Source organism: Tupaia chinensis, unplaced genomic scaffold (genome assembly GCF_000334495.1).
Source record: "Tupaia chinensis unplaced genomic scaffold, TupChi_1.0 Scaffold000048_1, whole genome shotgun sequence".
Classification (NCBI taxonomy): Eukaryota; Metazoa; Chordata; class Mammalia; order Scandentia; family Tupaiidae; genus Tupaia; species Tupaia belangeri.
The window spans coordinates 1,347,238-1,371,200 of record NW_006159506.1 but is presented as its reverse complement, the minus strand read 5'-3'; the positions used below and the strand labels follow the sequence as shown (position 1 = coordinate 1,371,200).

The 23,963-nt window shown below is 41.4% G+C and overlaps 1 protein-coding gene across 2 annotated transcripts in view; it reads left to right on the top strand.

Moving 5' to 3' along the window:
- LOC102474151 (phosphatase and actin regulator 1) overlaps window positions 1–23,963 on the top strand; it is a 418,994-nt gene that overhangs the window by 111,440 nt on the left and 283,591 nt on the right. Inside the window, exon 1 of one of the 2 annotated variants that reach the window (XM_014590989.2) lies at window positions 18,019–18,184. The exons of the other annotated variant lie outside the window; for it this stretch is intronic. The gene's annotated coding sequence lies outside the window, so the exon portion shown is untranslated. Of the gene's footprint in view, window positions 1–18,018; window positions 18,185–23,963 lie in introns of those variants that run through there. 2 annotated transcript variants of the gene reach the window in all.

Here is a 23,963-nt window from a genome sequence, read left to right as displayed (position 1 = left end):
CCCACCTGTCTACTCAGGCTCACATTGCCAATATCCTCTGGGAACACCCTCACAGACACAGTCAGAACTATGCTTTAGCAGATTTCTAGGTATTCCTTAGCCCAGGCAAGATGGTACCCAAGTCTAACTATCACACACAAGGATTCTTGCAAAGGCCCCGGGAATAGCTCAGTTCTGTGTTTGGCCCTCCACTCATGGTGGCAGCTGGCCTGTGTGTCTTATGTTCATGGGATGCAGAAAAATCTGTTTGCCCTGAGCACTGAGCTGGGAGGTCAGCCTATGCTTGTGAGATAGGTCTCCTTATCATGCCTGGAACCTAATATCCTCACAGTCTATTCAAAATCCTTACTCGCTGAGTGCCTTTGACTGAAGCCACTGCCTTGTGATTGTAGATTGAAACTTATAAAAAATAAAAATAGCCCCTTAGAGCTAGCAGGTGACTTGATGGTTAAGGTGCTGGATTCCCACATGACCAACCCTGGTTTGAGTTCCAGACCAGAGGGCTTGAAACTCATGCTGGGCGAGTGTGCATGCATGTCCAAAACCCTGAGGAGAATGGAAGAGGGGGGATTGCAGCATGGCCATCCCTCCAAGGGGTGATTTCTCATATTCTCTCTGTCTCTCTCTGGTGAGAACATGCACCCTGTAGAAAAAAAAAAAAAAAAACCTCTCTCTTTAATAAATAGCTCCTTAAAGAAATATGAATATTTGTAACAAACAGCAATTGTGACCCATTAAAACCCCCTAAGTGCCATTTGGATTTTAGGAAGAATCTCATTTTTCACTTCAACATAATCTAAAAGAATTTTCCACTGCCGAGCTTTCTTTATTCAGAATTGAAGTAATGGATCTGAAGCTTTGCTAGGCACCTGTCCGTTTACATCTATGTTGGTATAATAATCATTGTAATATTAATTGATTAATCTAGCCCGAGGCACCCAAGTGCCTCCACACAAAATTAGAATGTAATTGCAACAATAAAAAGATCAAATGAGATCATTAAAACATAAAAGATAACAAATGCCACCTCAGGAAGTCTTTTATATGCCCTGAAAGGTTTGCTATTTATTTATAAGATGTTATTCATAGATGCCTAATGGAAAGGTTCAAAGCAGAATACTTCAGGTGATCTGCTTATATACAATATCAAATCAAAGTAGTCACATGAGAATTGATGGCAGTACAATTGCAGATCCAAGAATATAGTTCATAGAATATTGTTCTGATGCAACTGTACAGAAAATGTGGCATTGTGCTAGCATTAGGCTATTTCACCTTTCTCCTAGACAGGCAAACTTGAAGAACTAGAATCTGAAACATAGCAGGAGGAGGACAAGGTGAGTACATGGAAGCAAATTAAAAAATAAACTCTTGAAGTTTGACTAAGTCATTTGCATTCATAGGATTAAAAACAAGGAAAAAGAACAGCCAGGTTAAGTCTTCAGTTACCCCAAAGAGGACAAATTGGATACAGTTTTAAAAGTCACTGGAAGACTGAAGCGACTTTTTGCCTTAGATTAATTTTATTTTCCAATTTTCTTCTTACTAAGTATTTAAAAAAAGGGTTCTGATGGACCATTCAGAGTTATCATGTTTGCAGGATTCTAAAATTTAAGGTTTCTATTTTCCATCATTTTAGTAACAGTCTCAGGCACTTAATTTTTTCAAATATCTTGTTCAGCCTGTGCAGTCTCTCACTCCTGCAGAGCCAGGAATAAAATACGATTAGGGCTTCCTTGATCTAAACGATCTCACATCTGCTTTCTGTCTATCCACCTCTCTGTGTCAGGCAAGTACACAAAATCAGAGGGAAGCATAAACTAGCACACACCACCAGCAACAATAACGCAATGATGACAAAAATAATAACGACAATGCATAGCTACCTCTACACCACCACCATCACAGAGGAAACCTGTTGGAGATAATGCAGTGATGCATTTATTCAACCCTCAACACCTATTAATTAAGTGACTATAGTATTTCAGTGAGCCAAACAGAAGTCCTTAGTCTCAGGGAGCTTATGTTCTAGTGGAGTGAAACAGAGAGTGAACAAATAAGCAATAAATCATCTACTGCCAGGTGTTGATAAGTGTTATGAAGGAAGATAAAACAGGGACTGGATCTAAAGGATGGCTGGGAAATGAGCCCTATTTTAGAGAGTGAGGCCAAGCCAGAGTTCCCAGACAGAGTGCTGAAACGAAATCTGAAAACCTGAACAAACTATCTTACTTTTAACATTCCCTAAATAGGCTAATGAACTTAAATTTCATGGGAACAAAATATAATGCAAAAAATAAATAAATACAACAGAACCCTTTCTCAGTGTTCTGGGAAAATAATAGCAAGAGTTCATTTTTATGAAGCACCTAAGAAGTATTCATTTAGTTAGTCCACATGGCAGCTTTGTAAGGTAGGATTTTTATCCCAGCTTGTACAGATAAGGTCAATAATGCACTAAAGTTTACACACCTAGTGGGGAAGGAAGCTGAGTTTCTTCAGCAGGTGCCTTGTGGCTTTCTTTGCTCTGTTATATATTTTGGAATAGCTGTATCAGGTATAGTAATTTACAATAAACTGCACACATTCGAGGTGTGTCATTTGAGAGCTTGAGGCATGCATATACAAGTATGAAACTATCACTCTAATCAAGATAATGAATGTATTTCTTACTCTGAAAAGTTTCCTTATGCCTCCTTTTATATTTTTAAAGTTTACTTATTTCTTCTATGAGTAAGAGAGGCAGAGAGAAAATACTCCAACAGGGTTTTGATGCTACAATTCATTCCCAATTTCAGCCTGCCCCAGCTTATGGGCACATGAATGGTTGACTCCTCAGGGAGCTGTTTGGTATTCAAGGAGTACTTTGGACATGAACCTAGAACCTTTCCATGCGGGTCAGCCTCACAGAGCTTTGTGTTTTACCCCTGCACCACCATCTGGCTCCCTATGCTTCCTTTTAATCCCTCCCCACATTCTCATCTCTAAGCAACCACGGATCTGCTTTCTGTTATGATAGATTAACCTTAATTTTCTGTAATTTCATGTAAATGGAATCCTACAGGATGAATTCCTCTTTGTTTGGTTTCTTTCACTCCTCATAATTATTTTATGACTCATGCATGTTGTCCCAGATGTCAACAGTTCATTCCCTTTTATTACTGAGTAGCATCCTGCTTTATGCATGTACCGCAATTGGTTTATCCCTTCACCTGTAATGGACATTGGGGCTGTTTTTGACTATTACCAATTAAGCTTCTATGAACATTCATGTACAAATCTTTGTATCGGACCCATACTTTTCATCATTATGTAATATAGCTTCTCTAACAGAAGATAAAAATAGGGCACCAAGAAGCTGCCCTGAGCAGCCAGGTCATACTGAACCAGAAAGAAGACTCCTGGATTCCAAAAGCTGCAATGCCTCCCTCATCTAAGGATAATGAGTAGTCATTGAAACACACACTGGTGAAGCCTTCAATTCAGATGTCAGTTGGTTTCTCCATGATCTAAAGAGAGATCACCTTAGATAACCTGACATGGAAATTGGTACGCACTCCCCCTCCCACATTGGCTAGCAGTGTGACTGTTGAAAGTCACTTGTCTGAAGCCAGCAGGTGATATGATGGTTAAGGCTGCTGGACTCACACATGGCTGACCTCAGTTCAAGTCTCAGATATGGTAGTTTGCTTTCTCTCTCTCTCTCTCTCTCTCTCTCTCACTCTGTACTTCTCTGGTCAAAATAACTAAATAAAGGTAAATAAAATAATTCTTTAAAAATAAAAAGAAAGCAAGTCATTTGTCCTTTCTGGAACTCTTTCCTTATCATTTGCAATCCCAGCTAACTCGAAGACTGACTCCTTTCTTGTATTAATTGGATGTCAACAATGGATTATCCAAGTGGTTGTATATTCATGATATTCGTGCCACTCCATTCCTCCTGATCACAAGATCCCCAGCATTTCAGAGCTACAAACAAACTAAGAAAACATACAGAACAGCCAGCTCCTGGGGACCTAGAGGTACTGAAGGACTCCCCACTAGTCACTGGCAGATATGGGCTAAATCCAAATTTCCTGAGTCCTAGGGCAGAACTTTTCCTTCTGCAACAAACTGCTTCTTGTTGCTTATTTGAGTTTTAGATGAAGCCAATGTACTGAATTGAACAAGTGCAGATTTTTCTATGTTATAACAAATTAGGGTGGCAATCTTCTGTCTCCGAATGTTTACTATACAACTTGTGATCAAATCCCAGATGCTTAATCCTCAGGACCCAGAGTAACACTTCGCTGGCTAGGTAAATGCTGCAAGAAAGGAAACACGTTTGGGGAGAAAAGCTGTGATAAGAGAGACAAATAAATGATTCATTCCCCCCCTGCTGTTAGTTTAAGTTATAATTACCCAAACTTTAAAAATAAAACCTGAGCGGCATCGCTGTCTCTGCCTCACAACGGCAAAAGCACACCCCGTTGCATCAGCTCGAATCACACATTTAACAACTTGCTGTTTTAGCTTTAGGCTAATTAAGGAATGATTCTTGGTACATGCATCCTATTCCCAATTAAATAACTCATGGTGTAGAATGGAAGAATTGTGAAGTCTTCTTAAAATGTCTTTTCATCTTTCAGTGTTGAAAGATGAATTTTTCATCTAGAACACAGTGGTACGAGGTTTCGTGTTTTATCTCACGAGAGCCTCAATATTAGTTTAGAGTGACTGCTTTAGAAAAACTTCAATGACAGAGTCACAGGGTGGAAGAGTCTCTATTTAAAATGGTGAAATATTCAGTGGCGATAAAATTGCTTTATGATGGTTGACTAGAAGTCAGTTTAGAATTCATAATACACATAAAGTCTGGTGTGAAAGGAAATGGGGGTTCTGGCAGTTCCGTCATTTGGGAGATACCAGCTGCCAAGAGGTGAAGAAAGGCACTTTCTCACCCTCCCTGCTTCATGTCCTGCATACAGCTCATTCTGGCTTTGCCATGCAAAAAACTAGCTGGTTGGGGATGTTTATAGATAATGAAGCTCTTGATCGGTATGCTCATGTATGCCAACTAAGGGTCTCAGCCTCTGATTAAGGGACCAATTCTTTTATTTGAACATGCTTGCTCCTCAGTATGTATCATTGGGGCAGAGAAACAGGCTCACTGCTCATGACTGATGCTAAGACAGAAAAACCAGAACAGGCTGAAAGAATTCTAACTACCTTTTTCCCAAGACAGTAATGACTTCACATGTCTGTGTAGATTGACCGAAGGCTAACAGTATGATTGGGAAGTAGAGACTGGGGCTCAGCCTTTAACAGATGTCTGCTGAGCAAGCCTGCAACTTGCACTTAAACTTTATGTCTCCCGAGCTCCCAAGGGCATCAATTCCAGGTGTGCAATCCTTTGCTACTAGGAAGGGTCCCATTCAAGGCCATTTTCCCTGTCCGCTCACCTACAGAAAATCCTTGGGCCCCAGTAGATTCTGGTGAACCTTCTTCAGCTGGCAAAAGGTTAAACCAGACCAGTAGTAAATGCCCCTTCAAGAAGGACCTGCAGAGCAGTCGCAAATGAATGACAGATCTTCTTTGTAGATCCCACATCAGATCTGCGGCTGGGCCCACCGCAGTTATGATGCGCTTTATGACAATTAGTTAGGGCATGACTCGCTCCTGTGAAACAGAAGAAGAGTCTTGTTCCTGAACCGTGAAGAACAGAAACCAGAAACCATTGCAGGCTGGGTTGACTGAAGGAGAGGAAGAGACAGAGCAGTCTCATGCCCTAGTGCATTGCTCTCCTCAGCATGGAGAGTTCATGATGGGGGCCACTATCTCTCACTCAGCACTTCCAAACTTCTCTGCCTGAGTCTTCTTTCACTCTTATGGGTAGGAACTAGAAAGCCTTGATGTGTAACATTGAGATTCTGGGAAGCTGCCAAGGTGTGAATGATGGATGGATGTTGGGATGAGTGACCTACCAGCAGCATGAATCAGGGATACAATGTGATCACAAACCAGGGAAAATCATAAGCCAGAAATAAGTATAAGAGCAAAGGCATATACAACCTAATGGGTACAGAGCCGGAGGCATACACACACATTTAAAAAGTATGGGGAGGGGCCAGCAAGTGGCATGGTGATTAAGGCACTGGAATTCCCACATGGCCAACTGTGGTTCAAGTCCTGGACCTAGTGGCTTGCTTTCTCCTTCTCTCTCTCTCTGACAAAACCCATGTGAAATAATAATAATAATAATTAGTAAGTAAAATAAATAATTTTTTTAAAAAATAAGTATGGGGATTGAACCAAGTGGTCAGTATACAGAACTTACAATCAAATCAATTAATTTATATCCATTTTCTAACACAAAGAGTTTTTACCTATTTCCTTTTAGAGAAACCCCTCCACAGGTATGAAGAGCTTTGAACAGGCACTTAGGGCTTATAAACTCACCCCTTCAGGTAATAATTGACCTCATCTACAAAGCAGTTAAATGAAGGTTTCCATGAAGGACTGTCAGCCTATGTTTGTCAACTTGTATTCATCAGGTTGAGTTTCCAAGGCCAAAGCCTATCTGTTGCTCACCCCAACACACAAACAAACAAACAAAACAAAAAAAAATGGAAAGAAAAGATACTCATAAGACCTCAAAATAACCCAAGTCATTTCCCATTAAACATGTCATTTAATCCAATATGATTTAGTGCCTTCTGTGCCCTTGGCACAGTGCTGCTTAGACCCCGCAGGGATATCAAGAAGTAGGAACATCATTGAAGCCATTGTTGAGCATTTACTAGCCAACTGATAGCTTTAGGTCCTACATACATGACTCTATGTCAAGCAGCCACAACCCTATGTTGGGTCATTGGAAAAGTCAGACGTATTTTTCTAGTTTTCTAAGCAAAAACTTTTCTGATGACCCAATGGTTTTCTCATTAACAAGTGATGAACCTACGTCTTAGAGGTTACACAACTATGGTACAGAACAATCTAGAAAACACTGTGCTAGGGGAAAGAAGATAGCCAAAGGCCACATATTGTATGATTCCACTTCTACAAAATCTCCAGAACAAGCAAATCCAGACTCAGAAAGCAGATTAGTGGTTGTCACGGGACAGGAGAAAAGACAAAGGGGACTGGCTTCTTATTGAGTAAGACTTTCCTTTTCAAATGAAGATGTTATGGAACAGAGGACCAGCAGATGGCATGAAGGTTAAGACAGCTCACATGGCCAAGTCTGCAGTTCAAGTTCTGGACCCAGTGATTCGAAAATCACATTGGGCACAGGTGTATGTGCCCAAAGTTTTGAGAGGAAACTGTAGGAAAAGGGATTGCTGTGTGATCATACTCCCAGGGGAGGGGGGAGGCGATTTCTCACTTTCTCTCTCTGTCTCTCTCTTTCTCTCTCCAGTGAGTGCCACATACCCTATGGCAAAAAAAGAAAGAATTATAAAAGAATTATGAAATAATAAAAGATAATAATTATTCCATAATTATTATGGAATAATAAGATAGAATAGGAATGATGATAGTTGCAGAAGACAGTGAATGTACTGTCATTGAATTAAACATCTTAAACTGGTTAAAATAGCAAATTTTATGTAAAGTGTATTTTAACACAATACAAAAAAAAGAGTGTGTTACAGGCCTGCGATAAGATGTTCTATGTGACATTTTAGTGGTTCCTAGTTGTGTATGACACATTTCCTACAGAGAATTTGGAAATACCCTTTCCGATAGCATGCACATGTCCTTCTGGTTCTTATATGGACAAGAAGGTGTCTTATCTTCGGTGACAAATGGCAAATCCAATCAAATAACCATTCCATTGGTGACTGATTGACATCTATTAACGTGATGATTTAGAAGTTGTCAAACATTTGGGAATTCAGGAGATTTGAATGGTACTTCCAGATTTGTTCTCTAGCAGAGATTCGATCTAAGAATTTAAGATACAGTAACTAGACAGAATTTAGGCTACAATAACTCTGTATACCTCTGCACCTCTAGCCTTTGCATTTTCTGACTTTTGCTGAAACAATAGAAAAATGGCTGATAAAAGGTGACTGTTCTATGAAGGTCCCAGGTCATTTTATGGATTATTAACTTTGCCCAGCTGCGTGTAGGATTAATTGGAGATGAGGGCAATGTTCTCACTACATTGCATGACTTCCTTTCATTAATTAAGAGACATTACCCTCTGTTCTACTGATGACAGAAGAAGCGGCTCTTCTTTTATTATCAGACATGAAGGGAAAGGCCAGAGTCTTGGTGTATCTGAGAATTAAGGCAGCAAAGAGCAGGAATCCCAGTGGTCAAGAGAGAGATACTGAGACTGACATTTGGACTCTTAGGTACATTCAGTTCTAAGCAACTAGTTCAAGCTACCCAATTTCAATCTGGCCTCCCTATTTGCTGGTTGACAAGTAAATAAATAATTAAGAAATCAGCTAGTGTGTTCTGGGGAGCACATGCGCCCTACGGCAAAAGCATAGAAACAGTCATCTCTCGTAGTTTCTGTGGCTCAGGAATCGGGGAGGACTCAGCTGAGTGGGTCTGGTTTCAGTCCCTCATGAGTCTGCAGCTCAGAAAGCAACTTGCAGGGTAAGTTTGGAATATCTAAGAACTCTCTGTGCTCTCTCTACATGGGCGAGCTTGGGCTTCCTCACAGCATGGCAGCCGCAGTGCAGTCACCTGCCTACGTGCCGGTTGAAGGCTTCCAGAACCAACATTCTAACTCATTAGGCAGAAGCAGCATTGCCTTTTGCGAGGAGCCTCTGCTGTCCACAGAATTACTTCTATCACTCTGACCACAAAGAGAGTTCGAGCTCACTCAGACTTGAGAGAGAGTGTCCCATCACTTTACCGGGGAGTGGCAGGGTTTTAGAAGAGCATGTGGGATGGAAGATATGGTTGTGTCCATCTTTGGTAAGACAGTTCACACCATGGAGGTTGAGGGGAGGGATGGAGAGGACAGACACATCCATACACTCAGTATGTACCATTTGTCTGAGGCCTCACTTCGCTTCCACCAAAGAATTTAAGAAAGGGGCATCATCTCTTTCCATCTTATATGAGGAAGAGGAGGCTCAAAACCCAACCTGGCTAGGGCATTCAGTTCTGCTCTCTCCTCCTGGCCCCTAACAGATGCTTTTTGCAAATATTCCCTCAGATTTCACCTCAGTTTCCTAAACGAGACTTAATAATCCGGAGGCAGAATTGGAAATTGATTTCAGGTCTCTCACTATTGTGTTTGCTTCGTTTGTTTTTTTTTTTAATGTTTTTCTGCCATAGGGCACAGGCACTCATTGGAGAGAGACAAAGAGAGACAATGAGAAGGAAAATAAAAAATCACCCCCCACGGGCGGTGACAGGCCACAATCCCCACCCCTCTCTCCTACATTCTCCTTCTGGGATTTTAGACATGCACACACACATGCCTGGTACAATTTTCCAGCCACCAGGTCCAGGCCTCAAACTATGGTAGGCCATGTGGGGTCCAGTGCCTAACCACTACACCACCTGCCAGCCCCTCTTTGCTGCCTTTTAAAACCTTGTTCATTTTCCACAACATAAAGGTCACTAAGTGTCTTGTGTCCCCTGTGTCTTCCTCAGTCTTAGTTCTGTTTGGACCCAGATCATAACATAAATCCCGCATGGTGCTATTGTGGAGGTAAGAAGTTAAAGAGAACAATGAAACTGCCTAACCCTATGGGAAACTGCTTTTTCCTGTTCCTCTTTCAGAGCAAAACTCTCATAGAGATATTCTGCTGAGCTGGCCAAAAAAACATTTGAAAAATGGCTTCTGAGATTGGCAGTGGCACGGACTTGGCAGGGAGCGAGGTAATAACTGCTCTGTTATTGACGGTGCCCGAGGCCTCAGACCTTCTTCCTGTCAGGCTCTGCCTTCATTCTGGGAAGCTCTGTGTGAAGCAGCTGCTTTTGCTCTGAACAAGAATCCTGTGACCTCAAACCTTTCTGGTTTATGTTATCACAGGCCTTCCAAAGGGGAAGCAGTAGCGGTTGGCTTCAGTGAGCAGCCTGGTGAGCCTGTATGGCTTTGGCAAGAAAGTCTTAATACAAAGAGCCTTGGTTAGCCAGCCAAGAAGAGCAGGGGGCAAATGGAACTTATTTTAAAGATAATAACTGAAGAAGGGAGAGTTAAAGAGAAAGAGAGAAGAAAAGGAAATTAAAGAAGGGAGATGGAAAGGATGGAAAAGAAAAGAAGAAAAGAAGAGAGAAAGAGAAAGAAAAGAGAAAAGAAAAGAAAAGAAAAACAAAGAAGAAAAGAAAACAAAAGAATGAAGGAAGGCAGAGGGTATAAGAGTCAATAAATTCACTATCATAAGTATTTACCTCAAGTTGGGTAGAAAGAAGGTAGAGTGAGATGGAAGACATTCCTATGGTCCTGCCCTCTCTTGAGCTTCCTAATCCCATCTCCAACACTTTACTGTGATCATTAAAATCATTAGATATTTCTAATAACACTTAATACTAAGAAGAATTTTCTATTCACTGATACATTAAACGATTACACCACCAAGCACTTTGTAGACATGATCTTCTCTGACGTCCATTATAATCCACAGTATCCTCCTACTGTTTTCATAGATGAGGAAACAAAGCTTCCAAGAGTCAGATAAAAAGGCCTACCTTGGGACCAGCAGTTGGTGTAATGGCTATGTGGCTGGACTCCCATATAGTCAACTACAGTTCAAGTCCCGGACCCGGTGGCTTAAACTCAATGCTGGGCACGTGTGCGTGTGTGTCCAAGATCCTGAGAGGAGAATGGAGAAGAAGGGATTGTGGTGTGGCCATCCCCCCTGGGGGATGATTTCTCACTTTCTGTCTCTCTATCTCTTTTTGTCTTTCTGGTGAGCACACACACCCTATAGCAAAAACCTCTCCAAAAAAAAAGGCCTACCCTGTGCAATGTGTAGTAAACTCAGGTGGTGGTGAGATGGCCTCTGGGACACCCAGATCACAAAGCCTCTTCCCAGATTAAGTCCAGGAACGAGTTATATTTTCCCAGGACTTCTCCAACCCCACCAGGCCTGCCAGCACAGCCCCCTGTCCAAGGCTGATGCTGTCCTAGACAGTGTCCTGCTGACATTAGGCTTTTCTTTTTTTTAACCTACATAACAGCTATTATTATGTAGGTAAAAATATGTATTTATTGATGCATCAAATGTATTTCCTCCCCTCATGCTCTTACTCAAAGCTACACTATGTAGGGTCTTCCAAGAGTTCATAGAAAATGAGTATCATTAAAAAACAAAAAAAAAACTATGTGGAGATATAAAACATTTTGCACCAAAATGAACTCTTGCTTAAATTCAGTTTTCCCATGGACTTTTTAAATTTCCCTCATACTCTTACTTCGCACAAAATGCAATTAAGCTAAATTTTCTGTTTTCCCAGCCCACTGAGAATTGGAAGCTTTAAAGAGATGAAAGACACTGATAATATAAAATAAGACATGTGCATTACCCTGTTAATAAATAAGAGAAGACATATTTAATTCTGCACACTTTTGAGGCATAACTTGTCAATTGTTGTTTGTAAAAATGATCTTAAAATATTTGTTGAAAAAAATGAAACTGGATTCAAGATACCACACCTATTCAAATCTGAAGATAGTGGGGCCAGCAGATGGCATGGTGGTTAAGGCACTGGATTCCCAGACCTAGAAAATCACAACAATTAAACAAACAAATAAATACACGTTTTTTTTTTTCAAGTTTAAAATATTGTATGTCTCTGCCTTATGAATTTGTGTTTGGAATTAACTAAAATGTGTGTAAAATGCTTAGCACAGTGTCTACTACATAATAGGTGCTAATATTGGCCACTCTGTGATGACGATGCTGATAATGGTGATGTGATGGCATTGATGGTGTTGATGATGTACCATGTGGCTAGAGAATTGGGAGGGGAGAAATGGAAAGGCAAGAGTATTGGAAATCCTCAGGTATTTCTTGAGATCCCCCTATGTCTCAATGTGGATTCAAAGGTAAATGATGCCTCATTCCTATTCTTGGGGAGGTTGTTGTCTAGCTTATCATAGAACTCTAATAGGCTGTATACATTTTATAGTACATATGTTTATAAAATTGACCAGACAACACAGATGAGGGGAGCTATTTTTTTTAAGTATATTTATTTCTTCTTTGAGTGAGAGAGTGACAGAGAGACTTATACCTCCAACAGGATCCTCATGCCTGGATCCTTCCCTAGCTTTAGCCAGACCAAGATTATGGACACATGGGAACTCTCTGTGTGCTCAGAGAGGTCTCTGGCTACAAGCTTTCCCATAGGGGTCATCCTCATAGAGCACCACTTCCTGCTATGCTGTCTTTCAGCCCCTAGGGGGCTGTTAATTTTTGATAGCCACTTTCCGTTAATGACCTACCCGACTTAAGACGAGTTCTCCATCATAAGTAATCCCATTATTGGTCTGTGTGCATCTCAGGAATTGCGATCACACCCGATCATACATTTTGTTTATAAATTTGTACTTTATTGAGCATCCACAGTAGGGTTCATAATAAATAAAAATGATGACGCTAGGTTTCTATTATTGTGTTGTAGTGTGTCTTGTGGCTTTCTGGTATTTATCTAATGCATGCTTTTTGTATAGCTAGAATGACATTATTCCAGTTTGGTGTCCCATGATAGCTATTGAAAAAGACATGCCCTATGGCCCCATGACACACCATAAGACATCCGCCTTCGAGCTTCTTGTTTATTCAACAAGTTTGCCTAACGACACACTTGTAGGAACAGCTCAGACGTTAAGTGAGAAGTGCCTGTGGCTGATCTAGGCTGGAAGGACCTTGCTATTCAGTGAGGGGCAGGCATTATGAGGAAGGGCAACATTCTAGGTGGAGGAAGCAGATCTTAAACAAAGGCAGGGCGTCATGGAAATCATGGCACATGAACCAAGGTAAAATCAAAGACCGCGTGGCAGAGAGATGAGCTGCAAAGGTCCCCGAGGCCAGTCTATGATTGCCTTGCATATCATATCACAGCGAGGAGTCTGGATTTTATGGGAAAGGCAGCAGGTCACCGTTAAAGGCTTCATGCTGAGAAGCTATATGATTAAATGTCTGCTTTTGACACTTGCTCAACTGACAGGAGGGTGGAAAATGAACTTGGATGGGTTGAAAGTGGAAGCAGAAAGCCCAGGCAAGGATTCTTGTAATGGTTAGGGTTATGGCTGAGGCTCTGCGACTTGAAAGAAAGTGACAGGTAAACCTAATAAGATCATATGGTCCATGACTGGGGCTGTGAGAGTAGGCAGAGGGAGGAGGTATAGAAAGGAGAGTCACACGGGACTCTGTGGCCTTCATTTGGACACTTCGGGCAACTCAAGATTGACTGATTGATTTATAAAGCCTTAGAGTGTGGGTGTGCACCAGAAAGAGAAGGGAAAGGGAAGGATTGAGAGAAAGCACCCCTCAACGAGCCTTGTCACGCCAGGATCCTTTTTCCTCCATTTCCCTATCCCATCAGGATTCAGGGCATGCACACAACATACACACCTCTAGTTTGTTTTTCAAACTGCTGGAGATGCTGCTTGAACCACAGGTGGCCATGTGGGAGTCCAGCGCCTTTAACCACCATACCTCCTGCCAGCTCCTGGAGACAGGATTCCAACAGTGGGCTGCCATATTGGATTTAGCTCCCTCTGCTGTGCTATATAAGTAATCCCATTATTGGTCTGTGTGCATCTCAGGAATTGCGATCACACCCGATCATACATTTTGTTTATAAATTTGTACTTTATTGAGCATCCACAGTAGGGTTCATAATAAATAAAAATGATGACGCTAGGTTTCTATTATTGTGTTGTAGTGTGTCTTGTGGCTTTCTGGTATTTATCTAATGCATGCTTTTTGTATAGCTAGAATGACATTATTCCAGTTTGGTGTCCCATGATAGCTATTGAAAAAGACATGCCCTATGGCCCCATGACACACCATAAGACATCCGCCTTCGAGCTTCTTGTTTATTCAACAAGTTTGCCTAACGACACACTTGTAGGAACAGCTCAGACGTTAAGTGAGAAGTGCCTGTGGCTGATCTAGGCTGGAAGGACCTTGCTATTCAGTGAGGGGCAGGCATTATGAGGAAGGGCAACATTCTAGGTGGAGGAAGCAGATCTTAAACAAAGGCAGGGCGTCATGGAAATCATGGCACATGAACCAAGGTAAAATCAAAGACCGCGTGGCAGAGAGATGAGCTGCAAAGGTCCCCGAGGCCAGTCTATGATTGCCTTGCATATCATATCACAGCGAGGAGTCTGGATTTTATGGGAAAGGCAGCAGGTCACCGTTAAAGGCTTCATGCTGAGAAGCTATATGATTAAATGTCTGCTTTTGACACTTGCTCAACTGACAGGAGGGTGGAAAATGAACTTGGATGGGTTGAAAGTGGAAGCAGAAAGCCCAGGCAAGGATTCTTGTAATGGTTAGGGTTATGGCTGAGGCTCTGCGACTTGAAAGAAAGTGACAGGTAAACCTAATAAGATCATATGGTCCATGACTGGGGCTGTGAGAGTAGGCAGAGGGAGGAGGTATAGAAAGGAGAGTCACACGGGACTCTGTGGCCTTCATTTGGACACTTCGGGCAACTCAAGATTGACTGATTGATTTATAAAGCCTTAGAGTGTGGGTGTGCACCAGAAAGAGAAGGGAAAGGGAAGGATTGAGAGAAAGCACCCCTCAACGAGCCTTGTCACGCCAGGATCCTTTTTCCTCCATTTCCCTATCCCATCAGGATTCAGGGCATGCACACAACATACACACCTCTAGTTTGTTTTTCAAACTGCTGGAGATGCTGCTTGAACCACAGGTGGCCATGTGGGAGTCCAGCGCCTTTAACCACCATACCTCCTGCCAGCTCCTGGAGACAGGATTCCAACAGTGGGCTGCCATATTGGATTGAGCTCCCTCTGCTGCGCTATGGGGCTGGCTCCCAAGATTTATCTTTTAATCTTCATTGTCCTTGCATGTCATGGAAGAAGCTGCGCTGTTACTATTTTAATTCCAAGTTTATTTGATATTTCATGATCTACCCAAGAGAATACCACTTGACTTATGCCATGGAGCTAGAACTAAATGAATACCATTTATTTTTCTAAAAACTCCAAGTAGGAATAATGCTGCAAAAGAGAAAATTCTCATTTGAAAACGACCAGGTATAACCCTCAGCCATCTGACATGACAGCCACCAATCCACATGTGGCAACAGAACACTTGACATGTGGCTAGTTTTTTTGTTTGTTTGTTTGTTTAAGAATTATTTTATTTATTTATTTTAATTTGACCAGAGAGAGACAAAGTAAGAGAGAGAGAGAGAAAGTGAGAAAGCAAGCTGCTAGGTCCAGGACTCAAGCCATGGTCAGCCATGTGGGAGTCCAGCACCCTTAACCATCATGCCACCTGCCGGCCCCAACATGTGGCTAGTTCTAATTGAAATGCAATATAAGTGTAAAATACACATCAGAATTCAGAGATTTAGTATTTAGAAAACACAAAATTTTTCTCAATAATTTTTATATTGATTACAGGTTAAAATATGACATTTTAGATATACGAGATAAAATAAACTATTATCAAAAGAATTTCACCATTTTTTAAAGTTTTAATGGAAGTACTAGGAAATTTAAAATGACATATGTGGCTCACATTGTATTTCTATTAAACAATTGCTGGTCTAGGAAATTCAAGTTTTGCAGTGCCAGTACTTGACAATTATGCAAATGAGGTTTATTTTTTATTATTATTATTATTATTATTACTTATTTATCTTAGAGAGATTTTTCCTTTAGGGTATGTGCTCTCTCCAGTGAGAAAGAAAAAGACATGCACACATGCCCAGCGTGAGTTTTAAGCCACCTGGTCCGAGACTCGAACCATGGTCCGCTATGTGGGAGTACAGCAACATAACCATTATGCTATCCACTGGGCCCAATTTTCTATTATTCTTACTATTTTACATTTCTTTCTTCTTGTTCTTGGGGAAGATTTTACCACCTGATGTTTTCTAATTTCTTATGTGTCTTTATTAAGAAAGAAGTTACCATAGCAACTGCTACAATATCTTGTATTTACTACACCTGGAGGGAGAGAGATACACAGACATCTATAATCTGTCATTCGGGTAGACACGTCTCTATTTTTCTGCCTGTCTAGGTCTTCCTTGGCAAAACAGAGCACTGAGAATAGGGTTGGGTTCTAATTCTGCCTGTGTCACTGACTTGTCTAGTCGGTGTAAGGAGAATAGTGATTATCTGGTCTCCACCTCTCAGGGATGTGTGATAGAAAATCACAAGGTATTTTGAAAGTGATTCTGAGGACACAGTATCTGGCCAATGCCACATTTCTTAATGCAGTACCAGTCTCTAACATGATATATAATGGTGGAGACAGGCTGGAGGAGAAAGCAGTTTTCATTGGTGAATTCGGGGTGGGAGCCAGGCAGAGGTGCGAAAAGGAGTCAGACTAGGACAAGCCAAAAGAAAGCTGATCTATCCGAGCATTTGCTCTTAGAGATGTTACTAATCCTTTTCGGGGGCCAGCAGGTGGCATAGTGGTTAAGGCACTGACTGGATTCCCACATGGCCGACTGTGGGGTTTGAGTCCCAGACCTGGTGGCTTGCTTTCTCACCTTCCCCACCCGCCCTGCCGCCATCTCTCTCTGCAGAGCACACGTGCCTGATAGCAAATTAATAATAATACATAAAAGTAAATAGATAATTGTAAAAGATAAAATCCTATAAAAAAATAATAATCCCTTTCAAGTACCACCCCCAACACATACACCCATGTCCAGCAACACAGCTTCCCTGTCTGGGAGAAGACTGGGAACCCAGGGCCCCCTCTTTTTAGCTTTGACATGGAAAAGGAAAATAGGTTGGCTTATTATTATTATTATTTGATCATATTTCACGATGCTTTCAGTGATATGTTCCTTTATTGGCATCTAGGTTTCTTCGAGGACCTTTCATTTGTGGGTCAACTTCATGTTTGGACTCACCGGCTCGTACATGTGTTATCATTTGGACAGAAATGACGAATGCTATGACAGAGCCTTGGGACAGACTGAGCTCATCCTTACTACCTTCTCCGGAGAGGGTAGTGGCTTTGAAATGCCCATGCAAATTGGCTTAGTGATGCTGACAGGGTTGAAAGTGGAGTCAGGGCTTGACCTTCGGAGGTGTTTGCAAGCAAGTAAGCAAGCAAGCAGGCTTGCTTGGACATTGTGCTTCTTGGTGGTGGCTGGGGAGAGATTATTAGGCTTAAGGCAGGCCAGGAGGTGTGGCTGAAGACCCCTCAACCCTGTCTCCCCTGTAGCAATTTCACAGAATGTAGAAATGGGTCAAGAAAAGAAAAAAAATTAGTACACACGGTAGACACTGGGTTCTGTTTACACACGTGTTGTAAATCCGTGAGGCTTTTCAACGGACGGCACATTCTATCATAGGAAAACTCATTCCGTCGCGATCTGTCCAATCTACAGCAGGAAAACCAGGAAGCTGCCACAATCAAATCCCTGCCAGCTCAGCAGTGGCATTTAAGAGGTCCTCTTACCCAAGAAGAATCCAATCAAAGGGAAACAAATACACAGCAAAAAATGTGCTCCTTCCGGGAAGGTTCAGGAAAGGTTCACTGTCATTGTTGGGTGTTTAAAAGGTCTCCCTCTCTGCCCCTTCCCCTCCTGTGCTGGGGGGCACTGAACGCCTGGGAGGGGCTGTGCTAGTGCAGCTTTCTGATCAGAACTCAAACGGCACAGTTTCAATTATATAACGGAGCAGCCGTGAGTCAGGTGACGGGATCACTGAGTAATTCCCTGCAGAAGGAGACAAACTGCATGTTAAAAAGCTCAACAAATACTCTTACAGAAGGAAAAAAAAAAAAGCCCAGGCTGTGAGTTCCAGACATCCAGGCTGCAGTTTCCTGTGAATCCTCCCTGGTCTGGATCAGCGGGGAGGGCTATCAGGGGAGTCAGAAGACTCACAGAGGTTGGGGACAGCTAAGTGCAGGTCGAGGGGTCTGGTTTGGATCCCCGGGTTACTTTCTGTTTCATTTCGAAATGTTCCCTGCTTCTGAAACTGGTTGCCTTCCATGTCAAGTCAAACGCAGGACTCCCGGGAGACTCCGGCAGGGCTGTTAAGAACTGGTGCTTTGTTAAGGTAAGAGGCCGTTGTGGCCCCCAGCTGCAGGCTGCTTGCTCCAAGTGGTCTGATAGGTCACGCCCAAACAGATATCTGCAACCCTCCTGGGTCTGAATGAGGTTCCTAAAAACCTCAGTGGCAGGGGTTTAAGGTTAAAAAAGGGATCAGTGGACCCCTCCTGCTGAGATAGGTGGCCACCTAGCCCATGGTGAGTGTGTCTAACCCCCCTCCCCTTCCGGCATCCATCCCATGAGGGAGCTTGGTCAGCAGCCAGGGCACTGGCGGGCTGGGAAAAAGGCGAAGGGGCTGCCTGGCACCGAGGCTGCCTGGGTGTGTGTAGCATGTGTATTTTCAGAGCCCAACACTTGAGACTGTTGCTCAGTTTTAAAAAGCAGAGCAATTGGAGAGCCACAGAACAGACCCACAGAGGAGCCCCAAGCTTTGGGCAGTCTTTAAGGTAGGCTGGAGTCTGAAACAATGGGACTGTTATTTGTTTATTCCTTAGGTGGATTTTGCAGTGACTTTCCACTTTGTTCGATTTAGTGAATGTTCCTTTTTTTGGGGGCGGGGGGGGGGGGTGCCAATACCCATTGATTGGGTTTTGAAATCCTCAGACCCTGTTGATAGGATCCGTTGGAATGTAGGTGTCTGTGACTCCCAAGTTGGAGGAGATCAATACCGATGCTGTTGTTCAGACTAAGATTCACTTGCAAAGCTGACTGCAATGAAGGCTTGCTGGGTGTCCTGGATGCCTGCTGAGCCAGGCTGCTCTTAAGAACCTCAGGAAGTTTCTGACTTAAAGAGACAGGAAAGGAAAATTGAATCTGCAGCTGCTGTTTGGAGGAAGATGGACTCCAGGAGAAGTTGTGGGTGATAAAAATGAAAATGATATGGAAAATGAAAGGATAAAGAAGCAATAGGGGTGGTGGGATCTCATCTTGGGCTGTGACATATTGAGGTTTGGTATATGCAGATAAAAATCAACATGGGGACTGATAACAGCTTCCCCCGCGTGAATAATTGATGTTTCCCTGGAGTCTTTCTCTCACTGACTTTTAGCAAACCTGAGAAATCGGCAAGGCGTTTGTTTGGAAGAGTTCGTTTCTGGTAGTTACTCTTTGGCGGTCATGCGAAGTCATCTAAACAAAATATGATGATGAAGTTAGAACTAAAAAATGTCCTCAGAATAATAGCTATCAAGAGATATTCAAGGTTTTTCCCTTTTGGGGCAAATTACATGAGTCAAATGTGTCTAACATAAACAGCTCTTTAGAATGATTATCCCTGGGAATGGATATTTGGATATCGGGATTCAAATTATCTTGAATTTGTGATTCTTAAACCTTGGAGACCAGGGCCACATTTAAGAATTGGAAAGATCCGTGGGTCATGAATTTCTAGTCTTCTCTCTGCTGTTGCCTTATCACCCAGGTCTATTCTAAAACTCAACAAATAAAACAATGAAGTCAAGAGATATGCTGAGATTTCTAATGAAAACCCACATTCGAAATATAGATATTATGCTATCATAAATATTCATAATATAAAAGAAGAGTTCATGGATCTCCCCCCTTTTTAAGGCCATGGCAGTCCCTCAAGAAAGCATTGTCTAAATACTTAATGTCAGCACAGTGAGCTTCTCTCACCCATACTTCCAGTGGATACAACTTGCTGGAAACCTGCATGTCTGTATTCCAATACTATAGTGAGGACTGAGATTGGAAGGCTGACCTCCAGGCACTCCAAGATCTGTGAGTGCCTTCCAAATCTCAAGATAACATGATGCTCTGAAGAACTTTACATTTGAAGGCATTGCCATGCAATCGAATTCTCTGCAATTGGATAAACTGTCTAGGTCATAGAGCCCACATTTTCTACACCAAGAATGAGGGTTTGTGGTCTTCAAGGGGGAGTTTGTGTTTCTTTCAGTGTGAGTGAGGGACATTCTGGGAAACGTAATGTGGATACTAAGTTTTGCCTACTTCTGGGATAGTTTAGTAGTTTATGGGATGACTAGTGAGAAGATGTGAAATAGAATGGATTTGGAATACCATGTACTTATGGAAATAGAGGTGTTTTGACTCTAAATCACAGGTTTTTTAGTCAGATAGACTTGGGTTTCCATCCCTATTTTACCACCTGTTTGGTGCATAACATCTGAACAGTTTCCTGACTTTTCCAAGGCCCATTTCCTTCATCTGTAAAATCAGATAGTAACAATTTTACCTCACAGGTTATAGGGGAAGTACATGAAATAATGCATGAATAGAATAACACACAGAACCACACCTGACATGGTGAGCACCTACCTGCTATTATTGTTACCACTTATGGTCTCTAGTAACTATAAAATGTTTGACAAACATTTTTTCCCCTTTCATAAGCCAAAAAGTAAAGAATATGTGTTAACTTTTAGCCCAAGATTGGTGACTTCAAAATGTTTTGTAATTAATTCATCATCATGTCTATTCTGCTATGCAAGGAGGCATGGTTGTTCCATGGTTTGGATAGAAGAACAGAACTGATTTAAGCCACAGAGGACATCAGTGGCAGCCTAAATAAGTAGTATTTGGATCCAGACTCCCTGTGTTCTACCCCCTGTGGCCCAGTGATCCGAGCCAGGGTCCCACACCAGGATGATCCAACACAGGCTAAGTAACTTTTGTCTCTGAAGAGCCCCAAACACCTCCCAGGGAATGTAGTTTGGTGTGACAGGTTTGATTTTCCTGCTTCAGCTATGCTCTTAGTTGTCATTCTTTCCCTTCCTCATTCTGATACTGCTGGGTTCAGAGCTCCTGTAGGATTTTGACCCAAGAGGGCAGCTCATATAGATGAGCAGCTATCCCCTGGTTACATAGGTCCAAGCCTTCATGAGGGACAACATGGGTATGGCTAACCTTGTCCAACCCCTTAAAGGCTATGTTTTTAGTTTCTCTTTGCAGTCTAAGGACAACGATATAATCATCTAAAGGGTAAAGATACCAGTGACCTTTATTTTTGTAATCCTTGAGTATTCAGCATCCTATAAAGTTTAGAAGCTACAGGTACCAGGAAAGGTATAAGAAAAGGGATTTCAGTTATGATCTAGACCTCTCTATGAAACAACCAGATTTTTAAAAAAAATTCCTCTTGAGAGCAGATAGTGCTTCACTGGCAATGTAATTAGTCCCACATGGGAAAGTCCTTGGTTTGCATTCCAGAGCCTCCTTGTACATACTGGGCATCTGTGCACAGGGCTGGCTGAAGCTGGAGTGGATTGTAGTGTGAGAACCCTATGGGAGATACTTGTTTCTCTCTTTCTCTCTCTCACAGAAATATATATATATATATATATATATATATATATATATATATAAAATTAAACTTTAAAGTTAAAAAGAAAGTTCTCCTAGACCTTGTCATAAAAAAGGCAGAGTAAAGAATTGCACAGGGTGTCTTCTAAGAGACCCACTACAAAGATAATTTCAATGTCTAAAATGAAGGGAAATAAAACAAAAAAAAACAATCAAATAGAAGTACAGAAAAATAAGACAGCAGTTTCAAACACAAAGAAGCAAATTTTGAGTTGAGAAAACACTTAAACTGGGAAATATCGTGGTGCTAAGGGAAAAGAAAAAATAAATAAAATGTGAAAGAAACAGCAAAGAAAGTGTAATTAAAAACTGTGGTGGTAAATTCAGGTCAGTCATTCAAGTGATTCTAGTTCCTCCCTAACAAAATGGTGAATGTTAATTCCAACCATACCCCTTGGTACCTGCAAGGAACAAACAAGATCTTGTATAAAACCTGAAGAGATGACAAGAACCTAAAGGATTCTCCTCAACAAGTTTGGAGACTTGAACTCTACCTGGTCTGTCAAATAGGTGTTAATAATTAGTAAGGACTAAAGAAAATTGCCCCCCGGGACTTGAACTCTACCTGATCTGTCAAACAGGTGTTAATAACTAGTAAGGACTAAAGAAAATTGCCCCCCCCAAAGAAAGGAAAAGGAAAATTGTATTATTTATGAAAGAAGAACATAATCTTAGACAATCCATAGTTATCATATTAAGGCTGCTGTACAAAATATTACTGACTAGGTGGATTAAGCAACAAGAATTTATTTTCTCACAGTTCTGGAGTCTGAAAGTCCAAGATGAAGTCAGTGGCAGCGTTAGTTTCTCCTGAGGCCTGTGTCCTTGCTTGTAGATGGCTACCATCACTCTGTGTCCTCCCATGGTTTCCCCTTAGTCTGCACGTTGTCTGTGTCCTAATCTCTTCTTGAAAGGATACCAGTCATATTGGCTTAGAGTATACCCTTATGACCTCATTTAACGTCATTATCTCTTTAAAGATCCTATCCTCAAATGTAGTCATATTTTGAGGTGCTGGAGATGATGACCTTACCATATGAATCTGGGGGGAACACACTTTATAACAATTTTCAAGTTAGGAGAACCCATAAAAAGAGGTGTCAGAAATAAATCACTAGAATTGGCTCCTTTTGATTTGCATAGAAATTAAAAACATTTTTTTAAGTTGGTTTGTTCATGTGTAGAATCGCTCAAATAAAAATGTGTTTTTATAAATATCATGTCTTTTTCAATGAAGCAAAGACTAACTGCCTTGAGTAGTTTTTGTTATTGCCTTTGATCAGTAAGCACTAAGGTGGAGGTATTGTATGGAGTTGTGTAGAATATGAAAAGAAGCATCAGATCCGCCCATACCTATTCAGAGAAAGAAAAACATGTAGATAAAAGTGTTAACAAAAATACAGAAAGTGACAGCTTCTATGAGTACAGGGAAAAAATGGTTATTGAGATTGGTAAGAGGGAGAGATTAATTCCAGCTAGAAAAAGCTTCAGACAGAATTTCGACCAGTTTTGAGGACTGAATAGTTATATTTCAATATAGGGGGAAGGTGATGGGGTAGGGAGGGAGATGTAGGAGCCATTCACGAGAAAGGATGGAGAATACTTGGGAAGAAAACTCATGTAGTTAGTCATCCCCACTGGGAGTGACCAGGCCAGGTTTATGGAAAGAAAGCAACTGGTTAGCAAAATTTGCAGAAAGACCTTGAATACCAAGCCTAGAAGTGATATGGTTAGACCATAAAGCTATGCACAGAACGGAGTAAATGGAGAGACGTGTGTGCAATGCTACTACAGTAGTGGAGAGCATAATAATGCTAATAATAATAATAATAAATAGCAATACCTCTCACTTGTTGAGGGTGTAGTATACAGTATTTGCATCCTAATCTAAAAACACAAAATCAGAAACGCTCCAGAATATTTTGAAATGTGACATGACACCATGAGTGGAAAATTCCATATCTAACCTCATGTGACAGGTCATAGTCAAAATGCTGCAATACAAAAATATTGTATAAAATTATCTTCAGGTTATATATGTGATGTTATATGAAACATGAATGAATATTTTGTGTTTAGACTTGAGTCTTAGCCTCAAGATACCTCATTATGTATCTGAAGTATCTTTGAGAAATGTCCAAGATTCCCCAAATCCTGAAATCTGCAACATTTCTGGTCCCACATATTTTTGATAAGTCAACATATAGTTGTTTAAAATCTCCTCTAACTTAAATGGTAGAAGCTCTAGGTAGTTTGGTGGTGGAAGCATTGGACTCCCAACATGGCCAAGCACAGTTTGAGTCCAGACCTGGCAGCTCGCTTTCTTACTTTTCCCCTCTTCCTCTGTCTATCTCTGGTGGACTTGCATGCCCTATAGGAAGTTTAACAAAAAAATAATAATAATAAATAAAACTAAACTAAACTAAATTCTAATTTTAAAAAAA